The 21,761-nt window shown below is 44.1% G+C and overlaps 36 pseudogenes; all 36 read left to right on the top strand.

Annotated features, from left to right (window-relative positions):
- Positions 1–6,733: 6,733 nt before the first annotated feature.
- Positions 6,734–6,852, top strand: LOC140299604 (5S ribosomal RNA; annotated as a pseudogene).
- Positions 6,853–7,124: 272 nt separating this feature from the next.
- Positions 7,125–7,243, top strand: LOC140288696 (5S ribosomal RNA; annotated as a pseudogene).
- Positions 7,244–7,512: 269 nt separating this feature from the next.
- Positions 7,513–7,621, top strand: LOC140295825 (5S ribosomal RNA; annotated as a pseudogene).
- A 269-nt stretch (positions 7,622–7,890) lies between these two features.
- Positions 7,891–8,009, top strand: LOC140315648 (5S ribosomal RNA; annotated as a pseudogene).
- Positions 8,010–8,281: 272 nt separating this feature from the next.
- On the top strand, positions 8,282–8,400 carry LOC140296539 (5S ribosomal RNA; annotated as a pseudogene).
- Positions 8,401–8,669: 269 nt separating this feature from the next.
- On the top strand, positions 8,670–8,788 carry LOC140308852 (5S ribosomal RNA; annotated as a pseudogene).
- A 269-nt stretch (positions 8,789–9,057) lies between these two features.
- LOC140293340 (5S ribosomal RNA) lies at positions 9,058–9,176 on the top strand (annotated as a pseudogene).
- A 269-nt stretch (positions 9,177–9,445) lies between these two features.
- On the top strand, positions 9,446–9,564 carry LOC140292745 (5S ribosomal RNA; annotated as a pseudogene).
- A 269-nt stretch (positions 9,565–9,833) lies between these two features.
- LOC140315670 (5S ribosomal RNA) lies at positions 9,834–9,952 on the top strand (annotated as a pseudogene).
- A 269-nt stretch (positions 9,953–10,221) lies between these two features.
- On the top strand, positions 10,222–10,340 carry LOC140292726 (5S ribosomal RNA; annotated as a pseudogene).
- Positions 10,341–10,609: 269 nt separating this feature from the next.
- On the top strand, positions 10,610–10,728 carry LOC140289068 (5S ribosomal RNA; annotated as a pseudogene).
- A 269-nt stretch (positions 10,729–10,997) lies between these two features.
- Positions 10,998–11,116, top strand: LOC140281554 (5S ribosomal RNA; annotated as a pseudogene).
- A 266-nt stretch (positions 11,117–11,382) lies between these two features.
- On the top strand, positions 11,383–11,501 carry LOC140289770 (5S ribosomal RNA; annotated as a pseudogene).
- A 272-nt stretch (positions 11,502–11,773) lies between these two features.
- LOC140295761 (5S ribosomal RNA) lies at positions 11,774–11,892 on the top strand (annotated as a pseudogene).
- Positions 11,893–12,161: 269 nt separating this feature from the next.
- On the top strand, positions 12,162–12,280 carry LOC140299519 (5S ribosomal RNA; annotated as a pseudogene).
- Positions 12,281–12,549: 269 nt separating this feature from the next.
- On the top strand, positions 12,550–12,668 carry LOC140290498 (5S ribosomal RNA; annotated as a pseudogene).
- A 269-nt stretch (positions 12,669–12,937) lies between these two features.
- On the top strand, positions 12,938–13,056 carry LOC140299466 (5S ribosomal RNA; annotated as a pseudogene).
- A 653-nt stretch (positions 13,057–13,709) lies between these two features.
- LOC140289769 (5S ribosomal RNA) lies at positions 13,710–13,828 on the top strand (annotated as a pseudogene).
- A 272-nt stretch (positions 13,829–14,100) lies between these two features.
- On the top strand, positions 14,101–14,219 carry LOC140295758 (5S ribosomal RNA; annotated as a pseudogene).
- Positions 14,220–14,488: 269 nt separating this feature from the next.
- LOC140299508 (5S ribosomal RNA) lies at positions 14,489–14,607 on the top strand (annotated as a pseudogene).
- Positions 14,608–14,876: 269 nt separating this feature from the next.
- LOC140290497 (5S ribosomal RNA) lies at positions 14,877–14,995 on the top strand (annotated as a pseudogene).
- A 269-nt stretch (positions 14,996–15,264) lies between these two features.
- LOC140299465 (5S ribosomal RNA) lies at positions 15,265–15,383 on the top strand (annotated as a pseudogene).
- A 656-nt stretch (positions 15,384–16,039) lies between these two features.
- LOC140300975 (5S ribosomal RNA) lies at positions 16,040–16,158 on the top strand (annotated as a pseudogene).
- Positions 16,159–16,427: 269 nt separating this feature from the next.
- On the top strand, positions 16,428–16,546 carry LOC140296654 (5S ribosomal RNA; annotated as a pseudogene).
- A 269-nt stretch (positions 16,547–16,815) lies between these two features.
- LOC140289403 (5S ribosomal RNA) lies at positions 16,816–16,934 on the top strand (annotated as a pseudogene).
- A 269-nt stretch (positions 16,935–17,203) lies between these two features.
- Positions 17,204–17,322, top strand: LOC140300268 (5S ribosomal RNA; annotated as a pseudogene).
- Positions 17,323–17,591: 269 nt separating this feature from the next.
- On the top strand, positions 17,592–17,710 carry LOC140291590 (5S ribosomal RNA; annotated as a pseudogene).
- A 269-nt stretch (positions 17,711–17,979) lies between these two features.
- Positions 17,980–18,098, top strand: LOC140295173 (5S ribosomal RNA; annotated as a pseudogene).
- Positions 18,099–18,370: 272 nt separating this feature from the next.
- Positions 18,371–18,489, top strand: LOC140275522 (5S ribosomal RNA; annotated as a pseudogene).
- Positions 18,490–18,758: 269 nt separating this feature from the next.
- LOC140299463 (5S ribosomal RNA) lies at positions 18,759–18,877 on the top strand (annotated as a pseudogene).
- A 269-nt stretch (positions 18,878–19,146) lies between these two features.
- Positions 19,147–19,265, top strand: LOC140269691 (5S ribosomal RNA; annotated as a pseudogene).
- A 272-nt stretch (positions 19,266–19,537) lies between these two features.
- Positions 19,538–19,656, top strand: LOC140301410 (5S ribosomal RNA; annotated as a pseudogene).
- A 269-nt stretch (positions 19,657–19,925) lies between these two features.
- Positions 19,926–20,043, top strand: LOC140290152 (5S ribosomal RNA; annotated as a pseudogene).
- Positions 20,044–20,312: 269 nt separating this feature from the next.
- On the top strand, positions 20,313–20,436 carry LOC140294808 (5S ribosomal RNA; annotated as a pseudogene).
- Positions 20,437–20,705: 269 nt separating this feature from the next.
- LOC140293646 (5S ribosomal RNA) lies at positions 20,706–20,824 on the top strand (annotated as a pseudogene).
- A 269-nt stretch (positions 20,825–21,093) lies between these two features.
- LOC140299231 (5S ribosomal RNA) lies at positions 21,094–21,212 on the top strand (annotated as a pseudogene).
- The last annotated feature ends 549 nt before the right edge of the window (positions 21,213–21,761 follow it).

Here is a 21,761-nt window from a genome sequence, read left to right as displayed (position 1 = left end):
GAGAGGGCTTAAATTGTTTAATGTTGAAAAAGTGAAACATTCAGCTGAGAGGGTCTGTGCTATTTGCCTTCTCACCTCCGGGTGTCTCTAATTGAATCTATTTGATTTCTTCTTCCATATTAATTTGCAATGCATATATTTTTCCATGCTCTCCGTTTGGAATTTGGACACAGAAGCCAAAGGAGAAGGAAACAGGAAAAACAATCCCATGGTAACAATCAGCGACAAGGAGAACTACTCAAAAGCCTACATAATTAACCCGGTGCCCAACCATGGGCCAACCAATCATCCAATCAAGGAGCGGCAATTTCTGCCGGCCGGGATCTGAGCGCCAACTCCATGCGGTGCGCACAAGTTGGTACTGATTTAGGAAAAAGAGGATTGTACAATTTTACTCCTTGGTATGGATACTCTTTCAAAAAAGTCCAAAAAATAAAATATGTGGTTGACAAAACTGTGTGACTCAGTCCTTCAACACAAAAGGCAGGCAAAGGAAAATCAGCTGTCCTCTCTATCTAATCATAGGAGGATGGCCTGACTACGATCAGGGACCTGAGCAGCAAAGAATAGATAGACATGATAAATAGTTATATATATATATATATACATATATATATGTACATACTAGTCTCCAATACTACTATGATAAAAAGAGATCCAATGTACAGGTCTAAGTTGTACAGGAATGTGTTGTAGAAATTTGTTCTATATTTTTGTTGTAAATCCACAACAGGTTTCATCATCTGCTAATCCTGAAGGAGACACTAGTTGTAAAGGAATTTATTAATACATAAAAATGCTTATATTATAAGACTGAAACATTCTTGAACAGCAGATCACTGTAAAGACATACATATAATATTGTGATTATGTCAGTGGGTCAACAATTTTGTAAAGGCAACTTTACATAAAAAAATTTAAAATCTTGTAAAAATATAACAATGTAAACATAAAAACAGCAACCTCAAAACAAAACATAGCATGTTACCTGGATGGAAAACCATGCGTCTCTACAGCCTGAAGGAAGAAATCTTGGGCTGTTGATGCCTTGTTGTTATTGGTAGCATGTCGGTACATGATCTTTGTGAGCATTTGGAAAACATAAAAACCACAGAAACACATTAAACATTAACTACAATAATATAAGAATAATAAATGAATGAAATATTGTTCCATGTGTAATGTTAGACTTAAAGCTATACTTACCTTTCTGGCATGTAGCACGGCACTTATTAAAAATTTAAACTACTTGAACTGTCTCCTCATCTATGTGCTAACAACCAGAACCCACTGATGTGGACTCAGAAATAAAGTTTCCAATGTTTTCCAAACACAAATGAATACATTTCAGAAATGTACTGAGGCCAGATAGAAAAAGTGCACGTGCAGCCGCTTTAAACTGTCAAACAGGCAATGTAACGGCAGTTATATTTATGTTTCGCCACTAGATGCAGCTATGATTTTATGGCCATAGAGAATGTCCGTATAACACGTTTGTTTTAAGTGTTTTGATGTATATATTTAATATTTAGCAATGTTTAAAGGATATAGTTAATAACATTTGGTGTTAGGTAAAAGTTAAAAGTTAAAACTTGATAAGTTTAGTTTAAGGTGACGGTGATGTCACTTCCGGTTTAAAAAAGCGGTCCGGTAAACTGGTATCATTGATATGGATCCAATAAAGAAAGCAATCAACGAAGACCATAAGCGGTTTTAAGTTTACCGGTTTGTCCACTTGCAGGCCAAAGTGGTATGTAAGTTTGTGTTTGTAAATAATATATTTTCTTTTAGTTGAGGCATGTGTAATGTAATATTTGTACATCATTTGTGTTTTATCAGTTCTACGGTGTACTTGTGGTGAAAGCCGACGATGAAGACCACAGTAAAAATCAGTGAAAAGAACACAAGTCTCGTATCTGTGAACAAGCCAGCATATGTTTTTTTCCAAAGACCACGTCCAGCATTTGATTGAAATTGACCTCTCTGCCCCCTGTATTTCCACACTGCTGGTGTATCAGTGAGAACACTGAAACGCAGAATGCGACAGTGGGGCCTCTCAAAAAGGGAAGGCTACAGTAAAATGACAGATGATGAACTTGACAGCTTGGTCTCTGCCATCAAGCAAGACTCCCAGAATTCGGGTTGGTGCTTTTTACAGAAAGTTTTTATTTGAATTATATCATGCACTTGTCCATAGCATTATAAAAAGATTTGTGCCATAAAAGTAACATTTGAAATTGCCGGCCATATAGGCTCCACAACTAAGTCTAGCTGAGGGCCGGCTACTTTAATGACTGCTATTTTTATAGCCTAAAGGCTATCAATATTATTTTTTAAATTTTCTGTGCCTTAGTGGAGAGTCCTGGACATTATCATAGCAACGGTCATCATAGCATGTATACCTGAGAAAAAGTTAAATGCCTAAATTGTTTGTTTACATGATTATCAATCAATATATCTTAAATAAAAGTGGTTTTCACTTCTTTTCCTACAGGTCACAGAATGGTAAAAGGTCGTCTTAGGGCTTTAGGCCACAGAGTTCAGTGGACAGAGTGTGGGATTCGATGCACCGGGTTGATAGGGTAGGAATACTACAGAGAATGACAAGCCTCGGATGTGTTGTGAGAAGGACCTACAATGTCGCAGCTCCTCTGTCACTCGTACATATAGATACCAACCACAAGTTGATCAGGTAAGCTGACAGCAAAGGACATCACATGGACATTATATATTTATATATTGATTTAAAAAATGGTCTATGGCATACATTCTGCAGAGTTCTGGAATCTGGTGTAATGGACCACGATGTAGCTGCGTTAAACAATTGATACATTTTTATTGAACAGATATGGTGTGGTAATGTTTGGAATAGATGTCTCTTCAAGAAAGGTCAGTGTCCCCATGGAGATTATAGTGTGTGATATAATATTCAACTTAATTTATTTAAAGCTATACTTTTCTTTTGTAAGCTTAAAATGCTCCTAATAAGCTTATGGCGCACTAAAATGGAAAAGCAAGCCACCAGGTGTTGAAATTACACGCGAACTACAACGCAGGCCGTTGTAGATCACAAGTTGTTTATATTCGGACACGGCAAGCACAAGAATAGCCTTGATGGACGTGGTAACTGGACCGCTGATAACTTGACAACATTCTCCGCTCCGACATCCGGGGGAGATGGAACGCACCATCACTTTCTCACCTCACACGTCAGGGAGGAAGGGAGCGTCACAGGTCAGGCAGGGGGAAGAGGGTGAGACTTTGGAGGGAGGGGGAGTTTTTCATGTTTAAATTTTTAATAAGTGCCGTGCTACATGCCAGAAAGGTAAGTATAGCTTTAAGTCTAACATTACACATGGAACAATATTTCATTCATTTATTATTCTTATATTATTGTAGTTAATGTTTAATGTGTTTCTGTGGTTTTTATGTTTTCCAAATGCTCACAAAGATCATGTACCGACATGCTACCAATAACAACAAGGCATCAACAGCCCAAGATTTCTTCCTTCAGGCTGTAGAGACGCATGGTTTTCCATCCAGGTAACATGCTATGTTTTGTTTTGAGGTTGCTGTTTTTATGTTTACATTGTTATATTTTTACAAGATTTTAAATTTTTTTATGTAAAGTTGCCTTTACAAAATTGTTGACCCACTGACATAATCACAATATTATATGTATGTCTTTACAGTGATCTGCTGTTCAAGGATGTTTCAGTCTTATAATATAAGCATTTTTATGTATTAATAAATTCCTTTACAACTAGTGTCTCCTTCAGGATTAGCAGATGATGAAACCTGTTGTGGATTTACAACAAAAATATAGAACAAATTTCTACAACACATTCCTGTACAACTTAGACCTGTACATTGGATCTCTTTTTATCATAGTAGTATTGGAGACTAGTATGTACATATATATATGTATATATATATATAACTATTTATCATGTCTATCTATTCTTTGCTGCTCAGGTCCCTGATCGTAGTCAGGCCATCCTCCTATGATTAGATAGAGAGGACAGCTGATTTTCCTTTGCCTGCCTTTTGTGTTGAAGGACTGAGTCACACAGTTTTGTCAACCACATATTTTATTTTTTGGACTTTTTTGAAAGAGTATCCATACCAAGGAGTAAAATTGTACAATCCTCTTTTTCCTAAATCAGTACCAACTTGTGCGCACCGCATGGAGTTGGCGCTCAGATCCCGGCCGGCAGAAATTGCCGCTCCTTGATTGGATGATTGGTTGGCCCATGGTTGGGCACCGGGTTAATTATGTAGGCTTTTGAGTAGTTCTCCTTGTCGCTGATTGTTACCATGGGATTGTTTTTCCTGTTTCCTTCTCCTTTGGCTTCTGTGTCCAAATTCCAAACGGAGAGCATGGAAAAATATATGCATTGCAAATTAATATGGAAGAAGAAATCAAATAGATTCAATTAGTGACACCCGGAGGTGAGAAGGCAAATAGCACAGACCCTCTCAGCTGAATGTTTCACTTTTTCAACATTAAACAATTTAAGCCCTCTCTTTGGAATTGGTCAATCACACACTCTGGTGTGACTTGACAACTGACTAACCTCATCCACTCATTTTCTTTCCAGAACACAAACATGACAGCACACCTGTAGGTTCCACCGAGATTTGAACTCGGATCACTGGATTCAAAGTCCAGAGTGCTAACCTTTTGGCCAAAAAAGGGGCAAAAGGGACTGCCCGAAAGGGGGGAAAAGGAAAAAAAGAGGAAGGAAGGGGGGGGAGAGAGAAAAAGAAAAGGAGAAAAAATGTACACTATATCCACTTTTCTCTATTCTCTTATCTTCTCAACATTGTTTACACACACCTCTGCACTTATTGCAAGGTTTATCATCTGTTTAATTTTCATGTTTCTTGTGGGATTCGAACCTGTATTGTGGCAACACCCCAACATACCACAGTGCTTTGGACTTTACTAAAGCCTACTGTAGGGGGGAGCACACAACATGTGTATAACTGTAAATGTAAATAAGTCTCCCATCATTTTTCCCCTCTTTTTTTGGTACACTCAATTATTTGAGAGACTAGCTATCTATCTGTATCACTATTTGTGCAACACAAGTGAATGAAACAAATTCCAAATTGAGCAAAGAAAGTATTTTTAAAAAATCTTTGGTTGAGACAAAGAGTGTTGGGTTTTGTTAATAAATGTAAAATAATTCTCCAAGTAATTCTGGCTTCACTTTTGACAATTGCATTAAATGGATGTCACTCACACTCACTGTCGTCCTGTTTTGCAAAGGGAAATTAAATAAAAATGTGAAGGCTGTTCTTGGTTCAAGTAAAATTATCAAACTTTATTAACATTGTAACAATAATCACACAGTAACAGACGAGCAATCATCTGCGAACAGACAGACAGACAGACAGACACTTAACGTAAACTTAACGCCGCAGTTAAAACGTCGCATGAAATGGAAGCTGTCCAAGCGCACTGCAGACCTCCATGGGTGGAAGAGTTTGACCACTGAAGACACACCTGTGAAAAACAAAGTCAGCCGCTGCCCAATTGCCAGTACCACTCCTCCCACAAGTGGAGTGGTAACAGTGTGTGTGTGTGTGGCACACAGTTTTTCAAACGTATATTTGATAAAGAATTTTATCATTTTTACCCACCTGACTGGCTGCAGCAGTCCCGGTCAACATAGATGACCTCAGGTTCAGCTTGGCCCGCATTCTTGTATCGAGTGACGATGCCATGGCACAACTCTTCCAACCCTGCACCTTCACCCGTTGTCAGAACAGAGTTCAGAACCTGGCCAAACTCGTTGCCGATGTTTATCATCCATGCAGCACTGTCCCCAATAGCGCCAGCCAGCTTCTTGGTGATCTGTAAAAGAAACACTACTTTCAAACTGTTTGTTGTAATTATACACGTGTGCATGTGTCAAACCGACATTCAAGCACTTGCACCTGTAATCATATTCCTGCACATTTTTCATTTTCCCTCTTTTTTCCCCTCCTCTTTTTTTTTTTGGGGGGGGGGGGGGGGGGGGGGGCAATAAATATAGCTTTCCCAGTGATAACTACTAATACAACCGATTCTCCGCAACAACCAAAAGATTCATCGCACACAAGGCCTTGAAATTGATTTTGGTCAAGAAAGAGGTTTCAGAATATGAAGATCAAATTCAGAGTCTGACAGTGACTTTTAGAAGAGGATGACATTAATCATCAGCTATCTCCTAAACGGGAATGAACCAGAGCTAGACAGCAGCAGGCCCCAGGACCAAGTAGTCAGCAGCCGAGCTGAGATTGAGATCTTACTTATGTTTTGTAAATGTTCAAAGTTCTAAAAAAGTTCAAATGAATAATACATGATAGTTATACCAAAAAACCTTGCTTCATTTGCACTTTTCTTGAATGTTTTCCATCCTTTTTATTTTTACTACTACTAGTACTTGGATGGTAGACTGCCTGGGAATACCAGGTGCTTTAAGCTTTTTCTCTTCTCTCTACCACCTTTTGTTGCAACGTCTGATCACCCTGTGACACATGAGGAAGGTGGTCATCTTCAGCTGCTGCTTTGTTGGCAGACACGAAGTGATCTGAGAGTCTCAGTTTCAGCTGCAGAGAATGATCACATCAGAGAAGATGATATGCCCGTTACACATCAGCCTTTCTCTGCAATTATCTAGTTGCATAGAGGAACCGTATGATTCCAGTACCTATATGATGCACATTTGTCAGTGACATTGTTGCTTACGGCCACACCACGTTGAACATGCCCGACCTCGTCTGATCTCGGAAGCCAAGCACGGTTGGGCCTGGTTAGTACTTGGATGGAAGACCTCTTGGGAATACCAGGTGCTGTAAGCTTTTTCTCTTCTTTCGACCACCTGCATGTCTTTTGTTGCAACGTCTGATCACCCTGTGACACATGAGGAAGTTGGTCATCTTCAGCAGCTGCTGCTGCTTTGTTGGCAGACACGAAGTGATCTGAGAGTCTCAGTTTCAGCTGCAGAGAATGATCACATGAGGGAAGAAGATTTGCCCACTACAAGTCAGCCTTTCTCGGCAATTATCTGGTTACATAGAGGAACCGTATGATTCCATTACCTATATAATGCACATTTGTCAAAGACATTGTCGCTTACGGCCACACCACCCTGAATATGCCCGACCTCGTCTGATCTCGGAAGCCAAGCAGTGTTGGGCCTGGTTAGTACTTTGTTGGTATACAGCTTGGGAATACCAGGTGCTGTAAGCTTTTTCTCTCCTCTCAACCACCTGCATGTCTTTTGTTGCAACGTCTGATCACCCTGTGACACATGAGGAAGTTGGTCATCTTCAGCTGCTGCTGCTTTGTTGGCAGACACGAAGTGATCTGAGAGTCTCATTTTCAGCTAGAGAGAATTATCACGTCAGGGAACAAGATGTGCCCACTACATATCAGCCTTTCTCGGCAATTATCTGGTTACATAGAGGAACCATATGATTCCATTGCCTATATAATGCACATTTGTCACAGAGACTGTTGCTTACGGCCAAACCACCCTGAATATGTCTGATCTCGGAAGCCAAGGAGGGTTGGGCCTGGTTAGTACTTGGATGGGAGACTGCTTGGGAATACCAGGTGCTGTAAGCTTCTTCTCTTCTCTCTACCACCTGCATGTCTTTTGTTGCAACGTCTGATCATCCTGTGACACATGAGGAAGTTGGTCATCTTCAGCTGCTGCTGCTTTGTTGGCAGACATGAAGTGATCTGAGAGTCTCAGTTTCAGTTGCAGAGAATGATCACATCAGAGAAGATGATTTACCCGCTACACATCAGCCTTTCTCGGCAATTATCTGGTTTCATAGAGGAACCGTATGATTCCAGGACCTATATAATGCACATTTGTCAGAGACATTGCTGCTTACGGCCACACCACCCAGAACATGCCCGACCTCGTCTGATCTCGGAAGCCAAGCAGGGTTGGGCGTGGTTAGTACTTGGATGGGAGACCACTTGGTAATACCAGGTGCTGTAAGCTTCTTCTCTACTCTCTACCACCTTCATGTCTTTTGTGGCAACGTCTGATCCTCCTGTGACACATGAGGAAGTTGGTCATCTTCAGCTGCTGCTGCTTCTTTGTTGGCAGACACGAAGTGATCTGAGAGTCTCAATTTCAGCTGCAGAGAATAATCACATCAAGGAAGAAGATGTGCCCACAACAAGTTAGCCTTTCCCTGCAATTATCTGGTTACATAGAGGAACTGTATTATTCCAGTACCTATATAATGCACATTTTTCACAGACATTGTTACTTACGGCCACACCACCGTAAATATGCCCGACTTTGACTAATCTCGGAACCCAAGCAGGGTTGGGCCTGGTTAGTACTTGAATGGGAGACCCCTTGGGAATGCCAGGTGCTGTAAGCTTTTTCTCTTCTCTCTACCACCTGCATGTATTTTGTTGCAAGGTCTGATCGCCCTGTGACACATGAGGAAGTTGGTCATCTTCAGCTGCTGCTGCTTTGTTGGCAGACACGAAGTGATCTGAGAGTCTCATTTTCAGCTGGAGAGAATAATCACGTCAGGGAAGAAGATGTGCCCACTATTTATCAGCCTTTCTCTGCAATTATCTGGTTATATAGAGGAACCGTATGATTCCAGTACCTATACAATTTACATTTGTCACAGACATTGTTGCTTACGGCCACACCACCCTGAATATGCCTAACCTCGTCTGATCTCGGAAGCCAAGCAGGGTTGTGCCTGGTTAGTACTTGGATGGGAGACCGCTTGGGAATACCAGGTGCTGTAAGCTTTTTCTCTTCTCTCTACCACCTCCATGTCTTTTGTTGCAACGTCTGATCACCCTGTGACACGCGAAGAAGTTGGTCATCTTCAGCTGCTGCTGCTTTGTTGGCAGACACAAAGTGATCTCAGAGTTTCAGTTTCAGCTGCAGAGAATAATCACATCAGGGAAGAAGATGTGCCCACTACAAGTCAGCCTTTCTCGGCAATTATCTGGTTACATAGAGGAAGTGTATGATTCCAGTACCTATATAATACACATTTGTAACAGATATCGTTGCTTACCGCCACACCACCCTGAATAAGCTCAACCTCATCTGATCTCGGAAGCCAAGCAGGGTTGGGCCTGATTAGTTCTTGAATGGGAGACCGCTTGCGAATACCAGGTGCTGTAAGCTTTTTCTCTTCTCTCTACCACCTGCATGTCTTTTGTTGCAACGTCTGATCACCCTGTGACACATGAGGAAGGTGGTCATCTTCAGCTGCTGCTGCTTTGTTGGCTGACACGAAGTGATCTGAGAGTCTCAGTTTCAGCTCGAGAGAATAATCACGTCAGGGAAGAAGATGTGCCCACTACTTATCAGCTTTTCTCGGCAATAATCTGGTTACATAGAGGAAGTGTATGATTCCAGTACCTATATAATGCACATTTGTCACAGACATTGTTGCTTACGGCCACACCACCCTGAATATGCCCGACCTCGTCTCATCTTGGAAGCCAAGCAGGGTTGGGCCTTGTTAGTACTTGAATGGGAGACTGCTTGGGAATACCAGGTGCTGTAAGCTTTTTCTCTTCTCTCTACCACCTGCATGTCTTTTGTTGCAACGTCTGACCACCCTGTGACACATGAGGAAGTTGGTCATCTTCAGCTGCTGCTGCTTTGTTGGCAGACACGAAGTGATCTGAGAGTCTCAGTTTCAGCTGAGGAGAATGATCACATCAGAGAAGATGATATGCCCGCTACACATCAGCCTTTCTCTGCAATTATCTGGTTATATAGAGGAACCGTATGATTCCAGTACCTATATTATAAACATTTTTCAGAGAGATTGTTACTTACGGCCATACCACCCTGAATAAGCCCGACCTCATCTGATCTCAGAAGCCAAGCAGGGTTTGGCCTGGTTAGTACTTGAATGGGAGACCGCTTGGGAATACCAGGTGCTGTAGGCTTTTTCTCTTCTCTTTACCACCTGCATGTCTTTTGTTGCAATGTCTGATCGCCCTGTGACACATGAGGAAGTTGGTCATCTTCAGCTGCTGCTGCTTTGTTGGCAGACACAAAGTGATCTGAGAGTCTCAGTTTCAGTACCAGAGAATAATCACATCAGGGAAGAAGATGAACCCACTACAAGTCAGCCTTTTTCGGCAATTATCTGGTTGCATAGAGGAACCGTATGATTCCAGTACCTATATAATGCACATTTGTCACAGACATTGTTACTTACGGCCACACCACCCTGAATATGCCCGACCTCGTCTAATCTCGGAACCCAAGCAGGGTTGGGCCTGGTTAGTACTTGAATGTTAGACCGCTTGGGAATACCAGGTGCTGTAAGCTTTTTCTCTTCTCTCTACCACCTGCATGTCTTTTTCTGCAATGTCTGATCGCCCTGTGACACATGAGGAAGTTGGTCATCTTCAGCTGCTGCTGCTTTGTTGGCAGACATGAAGTGATCTGAGAGTCTCAGTTTCAGCTGAAGAGAATGATCACGTCAGGGAAGAAGATGTGCTCACTACAAGTCAGCCTTTCTTGGCAATTATCTGGTTATATAGAGGAACCGTATGATTCCTGTACCTATACAATTTACATTTGTCACAGACATGGTTGTTTACGGCCACACCACCCTGAATATGCCCGACCTCGTCTGATCTTGGAAGCCAATTAGGGTTGGGCCTGTTTAGTACTTGGATGGGAGACCCCTTGGGATTATCAGGTGCTGTAAGCTTTTTCTCTTCTCTCAACCACCTGCATGTCTTTTGTTGCAACGTATGATCACCCTGTGACACATGAGGAAGTTGGTCATCTTCATTTTCTGCTGCTTTGTTGGCAGACACGAAGTGATCTGAGAGTCTCATTTTCAGCTGGAGAAAATTATCACGTCAGGGAACAAGATGTGCCCACTACATATCAGCCTTTCTTGGCAATTATCTGGTTGCATAGAGGAACCGTATGATTCCAGTACCTATATAATGCACATTTGTCACAGATAATGTTACTTACGGCCACACCACCCTGAATATGCCCGACCTCGTCTGATCTCAGAACCCAAGCAGGGTTGGACCTGGTTAGTACTTGAATGGGAGACCGCTTGCGAATACCAGGTGCTGTAAGCTTTTTCTCTTCTCTCTACCACCTACATGTCTTTTGTTGCAACGTCTGATCACCCTGTGACACATGAAGAAGTTGGTCATCTTCAGCTGCTGCTGCTTTGTTGGCAGACACGAAGTGATATGAGAGTCTCAGTTTCAGCTGGAGAGAATAATCACGTCAGGGAAGATGTTTCCACTACTTATCAGCCTTTCTCGGCAATTATCTTGTTACATAGAGGAACCATATGATTCCATTGCCTATATAATGCACATTTGTCACAGAGATTGTTGCTTACGGCCCAACCACCCTGAATATGTCTGACCTCGTCTGCTCTCAGAAGCCAAGGAGGGTTGGGCCTGGTTAGTACTTGGATGAGAGACCGCTTGGGAATACCAGGTGCTGTAAGCTTTTTCTCTTCTCTCTACCACCTGCATGTCTTTTGTTGCAACGTCTGATCACCCTGTGACACATGAGGAAGTTGGTCATCTTCAGCAGCTGCTGCTGCTTTGTTGGCAGACACGAAGTGATCTGAGAGTCTCAGTTTCAGCTGTAGAGAATAATCACATCGGGGAAGAAGATGTGCCCACTACAAGTTAGCCTTTCTTGGCAATTATCTGGTTGCATAGAGGAACCGTATGATTCCAGTACCTATATAATGCACATTTGTCACAGACATTGTTACTTACGGCCACACCACCCTGAATATGCCCAACCTCATGTGATCTCGGAAGCCAAACAGGGTTGAGCCTGCTTAGTACTTGGATGGGAGACTGCTTTGGAATACCAGGTGCTGTAAGCTTCTTCTCTTCTCTCTACCACCTGCATGTCTTTTGTTGCAACGTCTGATCACCCTGTGACACATGAGGAAGTTGGTCATCTTCAGCTGCTGCTGCTTTGTTGGCAGACACGAAGTGATCTGAGAGTCACAGTTTCAGCTGCAGAGAATAATCACATCAGGGAAGAAGATGTGCCCACTACAAGTCAGCCTTTCTCTGCAATTCTCTGGTTACATAGAAGAAGTGTATGATTCCAGTACCTATATAATGCACATTTGTCACAGTTATTGTTGCTTACGGCCGCACCACCCTGAATATGCCCGACCTCGTCTGATCTTGGAAGAAAAGCAGGGTTGGGCCTGGTTAGTACTTGAATGGGAGACCACTTCGGAATACCAGGTGCTGTAAGCTTTTTCTCTTCTCTCTACCACCTGCATGTCTTTTGTTGCAACGTCTGATCACCCTGTGACACATGAGGAAGGTGGTCATCTTCAGCTTCTGCTGCTTTGTTGGCAGACACGAAGTGATCTGAGAGTCTCAGTTTCAGTTGCAGAGAATGATCACATCAGAGAAGATGATTTGCCCGCTACACATCAGCCTTTCTCGGCAATTATCTGCTTGCATAGAGGAACCGTATGATTCAAGTACCTATATAATGCACATTTGTCAGAGACATTGTTGCTTACGGCCACACCACCCTGAATAAGCCCGACCTCGTCTGATCTCGGACGCCAAGCAGGGTTGTACCTGGTTAGTACTTGGATGGGAGACAGCTTGGGAATACCAGGTGCTGTAAGCTTTTTCTCTTCTCTCTACCACCTGCATGTCTTTTGTTGCAACGTCTGATCACCCTGTGACACATGAGGAAGTTGGTCATCTTCAGCTGCTGCTGCTGTGTTGGCAGACACAAAGTGATCTGAGAGTCTCAGTTTCAGCTGCAGAGAATAATCACGTACGGGAAGAAGATGTGCCCACTACACATCAGCCTTTCTCGGAAATGATCTGGTTGCATAGAGGAGCCGTATGATTCCAGTACCTATATAATGCACATTTGTCAGAGACATTGTTGCTTACGGCCACACCACCCTGAACATACCCGACCTCGTCTGATCTCGGAAGCCAAGGAGGGTTGGGCGTGGTTAGTACTTGGATGGAAGACCTCTTGGGAATACCATGTGCTGTAAGCGTTTTCTCTTCTCTCTACAACCTGCATGTCTTTTGTTGCAACATCTGATCACCCTGTGACACATGAGGAAGTTGGTCATCTTCAGCTGCTGCTGCTTTGTTGGCTGACACAAAGTGATCTGAGAGTCTCAGTTTCAGTTGCAGAGAATGATCACATCAGAGAAGATGATTTGCCCGCTACACATCAGCCTTTCTCGGCAATTATCTGGTTGCATAGAGGAACCAGATGATTCCAGTACCTATATAATGCACATTTGTCAGAGTTATGGTTGCTTACGGCCACACCACCCTGAATAAGCCCGACCTCGTCTGATCTCGGACACCAAGAAGGTATTACCTGGTTAGTACTTGGATGGGAGACAGCTTGGGAATACCAGGTGCTGTAAGCTTTTTCTCTTCTCTCTACCACCTGCATGTCTTTTGTTGCAACGTCTGATCACCCTGTGACACATGAAGAAGTTGGTCATCTTCAGCTGCTGCTGCTTTGTTGGCAGACACGAAGTGATATGAGAGTCTCAGTTTCAGCTGGAGAGAATAATCACGTCAGGGAAGATGTTTCCACTACTTATCAGCCTTTCTCGGCAATTATCTTGTTACATAGAGGAACCATATGATTCCATTGCCTATATAATGCACATTTGTCACAGAGATTGTTGCTTACGGCCCAACCACCCTGAATATGTCTGACCTCGTCTGCTCTCAGAAGCCAAGGAGGGTTGGGCCTGGTTAGTACTTGGATGAGAGACCGCTTGGGAATACCAGGTGCTGTAAGCTTTTTCTCTTCTCTCTACCACCTGCATGTCTTTTGTTGCAACGTCTGATCACCCTGTGACACATGAGGAAGTTGGTCATCTTCAGCAGCTGCTGCTGCTTTGTTGGCAGACACGAAGTGATCTGAGAGTCTCAGTTTCAGCTGTAGAGAATAATCACATCGGGGAAGAAGATGTGCCCACTACAAGTTAGCCTTTCTTGGCAATTATCTGGTTGCATAGAGGAACCGTATGATTCCAGTACCTATATAATGCACATTTGTCACAGACATTGTTACTTACGGCCACACCACCCTGAATATGCCCAACCTCATGTGATCTCGGAAGCCAAACAGGGTTGAGCCTGCTTAGTACTTGGATGGGAGACTGCTTTGGAATACCAGGTGCTGTAAGCTTCTTCTCTTCTCTCTACCACCTGCATGTCTTTTGTTGCAACGTCTGATCACCCTGTGACACATGAGGAAGTTGGTCATCTTCAGCTGCTGCTGCTTTGTTGGCAGACACGAAGTGATCTGAGAGTCACAGTTTCAGCTGCAGAGAATAATCACATCAGGGAAGAAGATGTGCCCACTACAAGTCAGCCTTTCTCTGCAATTCTCTGGTTACATAGAAGAAGTGTATGATTCCAGTACCTATATAATGCACATTTGTCACAGTTATTGTTGCTTACGGCCGCACCACCCTGAATATGCCCGACCTCGTCTGATCTTGGAAGAAAAGCAGGGTTGGGCCTGGTTAGTACTTGAATGGGAGACCACTTCGGAATACCAGGTGCTGTAAGCTTTTTCTCTTCTCTCTACCACCTGCATGTCTTTTGTTGCAACGTCTGATCACCCTGTGACACATGAGGAAGGTGGTCATCTTCAGCTTCTGCTGCTTTGTTGGCAGACACGAAGTGATCTGAGAGTCTCAGTTTCAGTTGCAGAGAATGATCACATCAGAGAAGATGATTTGCCCGCTACACATCAGCCTTTCTCGGCAATTATCTGCTTGCATAGAGGAACCGTATGATTCAAGTACCTATATAATGCACATTTGTCAGAGACATTGTTGCTTACGGCCACACCACCCTGAATAAGCCCGACCTCGTCTGATCTCGGACGCCAAGCAGGGTTGTACCTGGTTAGTACTTGGATGGGAGACAGCTTGGGAATACCAGGTGCTGTAAGCTTTTTCTCTTCTCTCTACCACCTGCATGTCTTTTGTTGCAACGTCTGATCACCCTGTGACACATGAGGAAGTTGGTCATCTTCAGCTGCTGCTGCTGTGTTGGCAGACACAAAGTGATCTGAGAGTCTCAGTTTCAGCTGCAGAGAATAATCACGTACGGGAAGAAGATGTGCCCACTACACATCAGCCTTTCTCGGAAATGATCTGGTTGCATAGAGGAGCCGTATGATTCCAGTACCTATATAATGCACATTTGTCAGAGACATTGTTGCTTACGGCCACACCACCCTGAACATACCCGACCTCGTCTGATCTCGGAAGCCAAGGAGGGTTGGGCGTGGTTAGTACTTGGATGGAAGACCTCTTGGGAATACCATGTGCTGTAAGCGTTTTCTCTTCTCTCTACAACCTGCATGTCTTTTGTTGCAACATCTGATCACCCTGTGACACATGAGGAAGTTGGTCATCTTCAGCTGCTGCTGCTTTGTTGGCTGACACAAAGTGATCTGAGAGTCTCAGTTTCAGTTGCAGAGAATGATCACATCAGAGAAGATGATTTGCCCGCTACACATCAGCCTTTCTCGGCAATTATCTGGTTGCATAGAGGAACCAGATGATTCCAGTACCTATATAATGCACATTTGTCAGAGTTATGGTTGCTTACGGCCACACCACCCTGAATAAGCCCGACCTCGTCTGATCTCGGACACCAAGAAGGTTTTACCTGGTTAGTACTTGGATGGGAGACAGCTTGGGAATACCAGGTGCTGTAAGCTTTTTCTCTTCTCTCTACCACCTGCATGTCTTTTGTTGCAACGTCTGATCACCCTGTGACACGTGAAGAAGTTGGTCATCTTCAGCTGCTGCTGCTTTGTTGATAGACACGAGGTGATCTGAGAGTCTCAGTTTCAGCTGAAGAGAATAATCACATCAAGGAGAAAGATGAACCCACTACAAGTCAGCCTTTTTCGGCAATTATCTGGTTACACAGAGGAAGTGTATGATTCCAGTACCTATATAATGCACATTTGTCACCGATATTGTTGCTTACGGCCACACCACCCTGAATAAGCCCGACCTCGTCTGATCTCGGAAGCCAAGCAGGGTTGGGCCTGGTTAGTACTTGAATGGTAGACCGCTTGGGAATACCAGGTGCCTTAAGCTTTTTCTCTTCTCTCTACCACCTGCATGTCTTTTGTTGCAACGTCTGATCACCCTGTGACACATGAGGAAGTTGGTAATCTTCAGCTTCTGCTGCTTTGTTGGCAGACACGAAGTGATCTGAGAGTCTCAGTTTCAGCTCGAGAGAATAATCACGTCAGGGAAGAAGATGTGCCCACTACTTATCAGCTTTTCTCGGCAATTATCTGGTTACATAGAGGAACTGTATGATTCCAGTACCTTTATAATGCACATTTGTCACAGTTATGGTTAATTACGGCCACACCACCCTGAAAATGCCTGACCACGTCTGATCTTGGAAGCCAAGCAGGTTTTGGCCTGGTTAGTACTTGGATGGTAGACTCTCTGGGAATACCAGGTGCTGTAAGCTTTTTCTCTTCTCTCTACCACCTGCATGTCTTTTGTTGCAACGTCTGATCACCCTGATACACATGAGGAAGTTGGTCATCTTCAGCTACTGCTGCTTTGTTGGCAGACACGAAGTGATCTGAGAGTCTCAGTTTCAGCTGCAGAGAATAATCACGTCAGGGAAGAAGATGTGCCCACTACACATCAGCCTTTCTCGGAAATGATCTGGTTGCATAGAGGAACCGTATGATTCCAGTACCTATATAATGCACATTTGTCAGAGACATTGTTGCTTACGGCCACACCACCCTGAACATGCCCGACCTCGTCTGATCTCGGAAGCCAAGGAGGGTTGGGCGTGGTTAGTACTTGGATGGAAGACCTCTTGGGAATACCAGGTGCTCTAAGCTTTTTCTCTTCTCTCGACCACCTGCATGTCTTTTGTTGCAACGTCTGATCACCCTGTGACACATGAGAAAGGTGGTCATTTTCAGCTGCTGCTGCTTTGTTGGCAGACACGAAGTGATCTGAGAGTCTCAGTTTCAGCTGCAGAGAATGATCACATGAGGGAAGAAGATTTGCCCACTACAAGTGTGCCTTTCTCGGCAATTATCTGGTTGCATAGAGGAACCGTATGATTCCAGTGCCTATATAATGCACATTTGTCACAGACATTGTTGCTTACGGCCACACCACCCTGAACACGCCCGACCTCGTCTGATCTCGGTAGCCAAGGAGGGTTGGGCCTGGTTAGTACTTAAATGGGAGACCGCTTGGGAATACCAGGAGCTGTAAGCTTTTTCTCTTCTCTCTACCACCTGCATGTCTTTTGTTGCAATGTCTGATCACCCTGTGACACATGAGGAAGTTGGTCATCTTCAGCTTCTGCTGCTTTGTTGGCAGACACAAAGTGATCTGAGAGTCTCAGTTTCAGCTCGAGAGAATAATCACGTCAGGGAAGAAGATGTGCCCACTACTTATCAGCTTTTCACGGCAATTATCTGGTTACATAGAGGAACTGTATGATTCCAGTACCTATATAATGCACATTTGTCACAGTTATGGTTGCTTACGGCCACACCACCCTGAATATGCCCAACCTCGTCTGATCTCAGAAGCCAAGCAGGTTTGGGCCTGGTTAGTACTTGGATGGTAGACTGTCTGGGAATACCAGGTGCTGTAAGCTTTTTCTCTTCTCTCGACCACCTGCATGTCTTTTGTTGCAACGTCTGATCACCCTGTGACACATGAGAAAGGTGGTCATTTTCAGCTGCTGCTGCTTTGTTGGCAGACACAAAGTGATCTGAGAGTCTCAGTTTCAGCTGCAGAGAATAATCACGTCAGGGAAGAAGATGTGCCCAGTACACATCAGCCTTTCTCGGAAATTAACTGGTTGCATAGAGGAACCGTTTGATTCCAGTACCTATATAATGCACATTTGTCAGAGACATTGTTGCTTACGGCCACACCACCCTGAACATGGCCGACCTCGTCTGATCTCGGAAGCCAAGGAGGGTTGGGCGTGGTTAGTACTTGGATGGAAGACCTCTTGGGAATACCAGGCGCTTTAAGCTTTTTCTCTTCTCTCTACCACCTACATGTCTTTTGTTGCAACGTCTGATCACCCTATGACACATGAGGAAGTTGGTCATCTTCAGCAGCTGCTGCTGCTTTGTTGGCAGACACGAAGTGATCTGAGAGTCTCAGTTTCAGCTGCAGAGAATGATCACATCAGGGAAGAAGATGTGCCCATAACAAGTGAGCCTTTCTCGGAAATTATCTGGTTACATAGAGGAAGTGTATGATTCCAGTACTTATATAATGCACATTTGTCACAGAAATTGTTCCTTACGGCCACACCACCCTGAATATGCCCGACCTCGTCTGATCTCGGAAGCCAAGGAGGGTTGGGCCTGGTTAGTACTTTAATGGGAGACTGCTTGGGAATACCAGGTGCTGTAAGCGTTTTCTCTTCTCTCTACAACCTGCATGTCTTTTGTTGCAACGTCTGATCACCCTGTGACACATGAGGAAGTTGGTCATCTTCAGCTGCTGCTGCTTTGTTGGAAGACACGAAGTGATCTGAGAGTCTCAGTTTCAGCTCAAGAGAATAATCACATCAGGGAATAAGATGTGCCCACTACACATCAGCCTTTCTCAGCAATTATCTGGTTACATAGAGGAACCGTATGATTCCTGTACTTATATAATGCACATTTGTCACAGACATTGTTGCTTACGGCCACACCACCCTGAACATACCCGACCTCGTCTGATCTCGGAAGCCAAGGAGGGTTGGGCGTGGTTAGTACTTGGATGGAAGACCTCTTGGGAATACCATGTGCTGTAAGCGTTTTCTCTTCTCTCTACAACCTGCATGTCTTTTGTTGCAACATCTGATCACCCTGTGACACATGAGGAAGTTGGTCATCTTCAGCTGCTGCTGCTTTGTTGGCTGACACAAAGTGATCTGAGAGTCTCAGTTTCAGCTGCAGAGAATGATCACATCAGAGAAGATGATATGCCAGCTACACATCAGCCTTTCTCTGCAATTATCTAGTTGCATAGAGGAACCGTATGATTCCAGTACCTATATGATGCACATTTGTCAGTGACATTGTTGCTTACGGCCACACCACGTTGAACATGCCCGACCTCGTCTGATCTCGGAAGCCAAGCACGGTTGGGCCTGGTTAGTACTTGGATGGAAGACCTCTTGGGAATACCAGGTGCTTTAAGCTTTTTCTCTTCTTTCGACCACCTGCATGTCTTTTGTTGCAACGTCTGATCACCCTGTGACACATGAGGAAGTTGGTCATCTTCAGTTACTGCTGTTGCTTTGTTGGCAGACACAAAGTGATCTGAGAATCTCAGTTTCAGCTGAAGAGAATAATCACGTCAGGGAAGAAGATGTGCCCACTACACATCAGCCTTTCTCATCAATTATCTGGTTACATAGAGGAACCGTATGATTCCTGTACTTATATAATGCACATTTGTCACAGACATTGTTACTTACGGCCACACCACCCTGAATTTGCCTGACCTCGTCTGATCTCGGAAGCCAAGCAGTGTTGGGCCTGGTTAGTACTTGGGTGGGAGACCGCTTGGGAATACCAGGTGCTGTAAGCTTTTTCTCTTCTCTCTACCACCTGCATGTGTTTTGTTGCAACGTCTGATCACCCTGTGACACATGAGGAAGTTGGTCATCTTCAGCTGCTGCTGCTTTGTTGGCAGACACGAAGTGATCTGAGAGTCTCAGTTTCAGCTGCAGAGAATAATCACATCAGGGAAGAATATGTGCCCACTACACATCAGCCTTTCTTGGCAATTATCTGGTTACATAGAGGAACCGTATGATTCTAGTACCTATATAATGCACATTTGTCACAGAGATTATTACTTACGGCCACACCACCCTGAACATGCCCGACCTCGTCTGATCTCGGAAGCCAAGCACGGTTGGCCTGGTTAGTACTTGGGTGGGAGACTGCTTGGGAATACCAGGTGCTGTAAGCTTTATCTCTTCTCTGGACCACCTGAATGTCTTTTGTTGCAACGTCTGATCACCCTGTGACACATGAGGAAGTTGGTCATCTTCAGCTTCTGCTGCTTTGTTGGGAGACACGAAGTGATCTGAGAGTCTCAGTTTCAGCTGCAGAGAATAATCACGTCAGGGAAGAAGATGTGCCCACTACACATAAGCCTTTCTCTGCAATTATCTGGTTACATAGAGGAACCGTATGATTCCAGTACCTATATAATGCACATTTGTCACAGAGATTGTCGCTTACGTTCACACCACCCTGAATATAATATGCCCGACCTCGTCTGATCTCGGAAGCCAAGCAGGATTGTGCCTGGTTAGTACTTGGGTGGGAGACTGCTTGGGAATACCAGGTGCTGTAAGCTTTTTCTCTTCTCTCTACCACCTGCATGTCTTTTGTTGCAACATCTGATCACCCTGTGACACATGAGGAAGTTGGTCATCTTCAGCTGCTGCTGCTTTGTTGGCAGACACGAAGTGATCTGAGAGTCTCAGTTTCAGTTGCAGAGAATGATCACATCAGAGAAGATGATTTGCCCGCTACACATCAGCCTTTCTCGGCAATTATCTGCTTGCATAGAGGAACCGTATGATTCAAGTACCTATATAATGCACATTTGTCAGAGACATTGTTGCTTACGGCCACACCACCCTGAATAAGCCCGACCTCGTCTGATCTTGGACGCCAAGCAGGGTTGTACCTGGTTAGTACTTGGATGGGAGACAGCTTGGGAATACCAGGTGCTGTAAGCTTTTTCTCTTCTCTCTACCACCTGCATGTCTTTTGTTGCAACGTCTGATCACCCTGTCACACGTGAAGAAGTTGGTCATCTTCAGCTGCTGCTGCTTTGTTGGCTGACACGAAGTGATCTGAGAGTCTCAGTTTCAGTTGCAGATAATGATCACATCAGAGAAGATGATTTGCCCGCTACACATCAGCCTTTCTCGGCAATTATCTGGTTGCATAGAGGAACCGTATGATTCCAGTACCTATATAATGCACATTTGTCAGAGACATTGTTGCTTACGGCCACACCACCCTGAATTTGCCTGACCTCGTCTGATCTCGGAAGCCAAGCAGTGTTGGGCCTGGTTAGTACTTGGGTGGGAGACCGCTTGGGAATACCAGGTGCTGTAAGCTTTTTCTCTTCTCTCTACCACCTGCATGTGTTTTGTTGCAACGTCTGATCACCCTGTGACACATGAGGAAGTTGGTCATCTTCAGCTGCTGCTGCTTTGTTGGCAGACACGAAGTGATCTGAGAGTCTCAGTTTCAGCTGAAGAGAATGATCACATCAGAGAAGATGATATGCCCACTACACATCAGCCTTTCTCGGCAATTATCTGGTTTCATAGAGGAAGTGTATGATTCCAGTACCTATCTAATTAACATTTGTAACAAACATTGTTGCTTACCGCCACACCACCCTGAATAAGCCCCACCTTGTCTTATCCTGGAAGCCAAGCAGGGTTGGGCCTGGTTCGTACTTCAATGGGAGACTGCTTGGGAATACCAGGTGCTGTAAGCTTTTTCTCTTCTCTCTACCACCTGCATGTCTTTTGTTGCAACATCTGATCACCCTGTGACACATGAGGAAGTTTGTCATCTTCAGCTTCTTCTGCTTTGTTGGCAGACACGAAGTGATCTGAGAGTCTCATTTTCAACTGAAGAGAATAATAACGTCAGGGA

This window comes from Leuresthes tenuis, unplaced genomic scaffold (assembly GCF_036924035.1).
Source record: "Leuresthes tenuis unplaced genomic scaffold, fLeuTen1.0.hap1 SCAF_1, whole genome shotgun sequence".
Lineage (NCBI taxonomy): Eukaryota > Metazoa > Chordata > Actinopteri > Atheriniformes > Atherinopsidae > Leuresthes > Leuresthes tenuis.
Note: the sequence above shows the minus strand (reverse complement) of the source record. Positions and strands in the feature narration are given on the sequence as shown.